General features: G+C 43.9%; 1 long non-coding RNA gene across 1 annotated transcript; it reads left to right on the top strand.

The window, feature by feature from the left end:
• Nucleotides 1-2481: 2481 nt before the first annotated feature.
• Nucleotides 2482-4131, top strand: LOC141212387 (uncharacterized). The gene is made up of 4 exons (XR_012282157.1): nucleotides 2482-2591; nucleotides 3293-3394; nucleotides 3482-3515; nucleotides 4059-4131. It is a non-coding gene; the product is annotated as an uncharacterized lncRNA (long non-coding RNA).
• Nucleotides 4132-4503: the final 372 nt, after the last annotated feature.

Below are 4503 nucleotides of genomic sequence, written 5' to 3'. Positions count from 1 at the left end.
TAGGTACTGTATAGCGGTAATGTGTGGGCGCTATATGATGTGTGTTGTAGGTACTGTATAGCGGTTATGTGGGCACTATATGATGTGTGTTGTAGGCACTGTATAGCGGTTATGTGGGCACTATATGATGTGTGTTGTAGGTACTGTATAGCGGTAATGTGTGGGCGCTATATGATGTATGTTGTAGGTACTGTATAGCGGTTATGTGGGCACTATATGATGTGTGTTGTAGGCACTGTATAGCGGTAATGTGTGGGCGCTATATGATGTGTGTTGTAGGTACTGTATAGCGGTAATGTGTGGGCACTATATGATGTGTGTTGTAGGCGCTGTATAGCGGTAATGTGTGGGCGCTATATGATGTGTGTTGTAGGTACTGTATAGCGGTAATGTGTGGGCACTATATGATGTATGTTGTAGGTACTGTATAGCGGTAATGTGTGGGCATTATATGATGTGTGTTGTAGGTACTGTATAGCGGTAATGTGTGGGCACTATATGATGTGTGTTGTAGGTACTGTATAGCGGTAATGTGTGGGCGCTATATGATGTGTGTTGTAGGTACTGTATAGCGGTAATGTGTGGGCGCTATATGATGTGTGTTGTAGGTACTGTATAGCGGTAATGTGTGGGCGCTATATGATGTGTGTTGTAGGTACTGTATAGAGGTAATGTGTGGACGCTATATGATGTGTGTTGTAGGTACTGTATAGAGGTAATGTGTGGACGCTATATGATGTGTGTTGTAGGTACTGTATAGAGGTAATGTGTGGGCACTATATGATGTGTGTTGTAGGTACTGTATAGCGGTAATGTGTGGGCGCTATATGATGTGTGTTGTAGGTACTGTATAGCGGTAATGTGTGGACGCTATATGATGTGTGTTGTAGGTACTGTATAGAGGTAATGTGTGGACGCTATATGATGTGTGTTGTAGGTACTGTATAGCGGTAATGTGTGGACGCTATATGATGTGTGTTGTAGGTACTGTATAGCGGTAATGTGTGGACGCTATATGATGTGTGTTGTAGGTACTGTATAGCGGTAATGTGTGGACGCTATATGATGTGTGTTGTAGGTACTGTATAGCGGTAATGTGTGGACGCTATATGATGTGTGTTGTAGTTACTGTATAGCGGTAATGTGTGGACGCTATATGATGTGTGTTGTAGGTACTGTATAGCGGTAATGTGTGGGCGCTATATGATGTGTGTTGTAGGTACTGTATAGCGGTAATGTGTGGGCGCTATATGATGCGTGCTGTAGGTACTGTATAGCGGTAATGTGTGGTCGCTATATGATGTATGTTGTAGGTACTGTATAGCGGTAATGCTTGGGCACTGTGTGATGCATGTTGTAGGTACTGTATAGCAGTAATGTGTGGGCGCTATATGATGTGTGTTGTAGGTACTGTATAGCGGTAATGTGTGGGCGCTATATGAGGTATGTTGTAGGTACTGTATAGCGGTAATGTGTGGGCGCTATATGATGCGTGTTGTAGGCACTGTATAGCGGAAATATGTGGACGCTATATGATGTGTGTTGTAGGCACTGTATAGCGGTAATGCGTGGGCTCTGTGTGATGCGTGCTGTAGGCACTGTATAGCGGTAATGCGTGGGCACTATATGATGCGTGTTGTAGGTACTGTATAGCGGTAATGTGTGGGATCTATATGATGTGTGTTGTAGGTACTGTATAGCGGTAATGTGTGGGCGCTTTATGATGTGTGTTGTAGGTACTGTATAGCGGTAATGTGTGGGCGCTATATGATGCGTGTTGTAGGTACTGTATAGCGGTAATGTGGGTTCTATATGATGCGTGTTGTAGGTACTGTATAGCGATAATGTGTGGGCGCTATATGATGCGTGTTGTAGGTACTGTATAGCGGTAATGTGTCGGCACTATATTATATATGTTGTACTGTATAGCGGTAATGTGTGGGCACTATATGACGGCATTTTGTATACTTATACAAATAAATATTGGCATCCTGCTTTGCTTTTTGCTCACGGCCCCGTCGCCTTCTCTCCTCTGCCGGCGCCCCGTCGCCTTCTCTCCTCTGCCGGCGCCCCGTCGCCTTCTCTCCTCTGCCGGCGCCCCGTCGCCTTCTCTCCTCTGCCGGCGCCCCGTCGCCTTCTCTCCTCTGCCGGCGCCGTGCCCCTTCCTCACTAATGTTATTTGCTTTCCTTAGATTTGCTTTCTGACAACATTGTGCTTTCGCTGACCCACGCTGCAGCCGCAGAGGTCGTCTTGCAGATCATCTCGGAGTGTTACCCCCAGGTAATAATAAATACTATTAATTACAGCCCCATCTGTGATCTGAGCAGATCCACACTAGGCTATGCCACTGGAGATCCTTGGGGACCCTGCTGGGACCCCCACAATCTTTTTTGTCACTCTTGGGCTAATGATACATGGGGTAAGAACCAGCGCCCCCCTGTCCATAGGGTGTTTGTGAAATTCTCTATATATATTTTTGTAGCTTCAGTCTTTGGACCTGAGTTGTCGTCGTCTCTCCAAGCTGACTGGTTTTGCTCATCTCTTCTACCTGACCCGGCACCTGCAGAGTCTGAACCTCTCCTATAACGAGGTACGTCGCCTCCTTGCGCAGGGATCGGGTCTGCTGCCGTCGTGACGTCTTTTCCGATTACCCCGTATATGCCATCGATCGTGGGGTACCGGTGGGTAACAGTGGCAGTCAGTGGCCTCCTGAAGACCCCCGTCCTGCCATCTCTGTACATCTGTGTTCCCAGTATAGTACAAGAAATCAAACAGTCGCAGAGTCCAGGGCAAAAATAAGTAAAAATTTATTTAAAAATGAATAAATAAACTAAAACCCATAATTTTCATTTGTCTCGCTTTTCCCAATTAAAAACTAAAGAAATAAAAAAAAATAAATAAACAGAAAAATTGGTAAATCGAATCCGTAAAACTCCATCCTATGAAAATATAAAGAACCCAAATTGTAAACCTTTTAAAAAAATTAAAATCAAAATAATTGATTTTTCGATCGCTGCACTTCTCAAAAATGGAATAAAAAGCAATCGATCAAAATGGTATGAATAAAAATACAAAAAGACCCTCACCCAGCCCCAGCAACAGAAAAAGTTACAAGTCCCAAAAATGGAGGAATAGAAAGCCCATACTCATCCTGGGAAAAAAAAACCCCAGGCCATATAGACGGAACAATAAAATGGTTTGTGGCTCTTGGAAGAAGGCGAGAAACAAACAAATCTCTGTGTTTTCTGGTGGTAGCTGGTGACGGGAACATGTTCTTTTTTCGCTTTGCAGAGTTGAAGAGCTGGATCTGATCCACAACCTGGAGCTGAGAGAGCTGTGGCTGGAGGGAAACCCTCTGCACGGGGCGGTGGAAAGCTTCTCCGCCTGCTACAGGTGCCCGCACCTCTCTGCTATCACATTATTATACAAATGCAAATCACCGATTCAATGCTTTTATTTTTCTTTTTTTGTGTTGCACAGATTGGTAACTTATTTTCCCACCATTGAAAAACTAGTAAGTATACACCTAGGAAGACTGTAAAGCATCAACTGTATCTTAAAAAAAGGGGTATTCCCATCTCCAAGATCCTATCCCACTATGTAGTAGGTGTAATAATAATATTAGCAAATACCTCCAATTAAAATTGTAGTATTGTTCTTCTGATTAGCTATGTCGCTTACCCCATGTGCACTGCATTGTAGTAGTTTAGGTATCCATGATTATGACCACTAACAACTGTCGCTATGAGTGGTCGTGACCATAGATACCCAAGCTACTACAATGCCCTGCACAAAGGGTAAGTGACATAGTGAATCAGAAGAACTATACTGTTTTCTAATTGGAGGTATTTTCGAATATTACTATTATTAGATCTACTACATATTGCGGTAGGATCTTGGAAATAGGCTGTATCTTTGCCTTTAAAAGGATAGTTCAATCTGTTGCATGGTGCGCTACCCCATGTACCCCAGCTTTATACCTTTCCCCCTGTGAGCCTTCCATCATACCAGTCACCTTTCCTGTCCTGTATTATATCCGCTGTCTCCATTCTTGCAGGACGGACAGTTTTTTAAAGAGAATCTATTTTTTGAGCCAGAAGAACCCCAACCTCTCCCACAGGCAAAGGTAAGTTGTATTCTTCTTTCACTTAAAGGGGTTGTCCAGAGCCGTTCACTTCCACATCGGATACTAGCGGTGCTGATGACGTTGCGATCCGCAGACCTACCGAGACGCTAGCATGATGGGCAGGTATCGTGCACCCGTCCAGTTCATTAGAATAGGACATGTGCCCAATATCTGAACACACGGGTCATAACGTCAGCAGCACCGCTCACTTCCAGGGCGTTGGTAAGCAATGCTGAAGTTCTTTTAATAAGCCCTTTAAAAGGTGTTCTCCCAATGGGATATTCTATGGATATACCTTAAAGGGGTTTTCCAGTTTTGGAAACTCCCTTTTCTTTTGGTTGCAGTTTGTTAAAAAAAAAAAAAAAAAAAGCGCTTT

The sequence above is a fragment of the Phyllobates terribilis genome, unplaced genomic scaffold (assembly GCF_046119375.1).
Source record: "Phyllobates terribilis strain yellow unplaced genomic scaffold, ASM4611937v1 Scaffold_172__1_contigs__length_4051808, whole genome shotgun sequence".
Classification (NCBI taxonomy): Eukaryota; Metazoa; Chordata; class Amphibia; order Anura; family Dendrobatidae; genus Phyllobates; species Phyllobates terribilis.
This window is presented reverse-complemented; position numbering and strand designations above follow the sequence as displayed.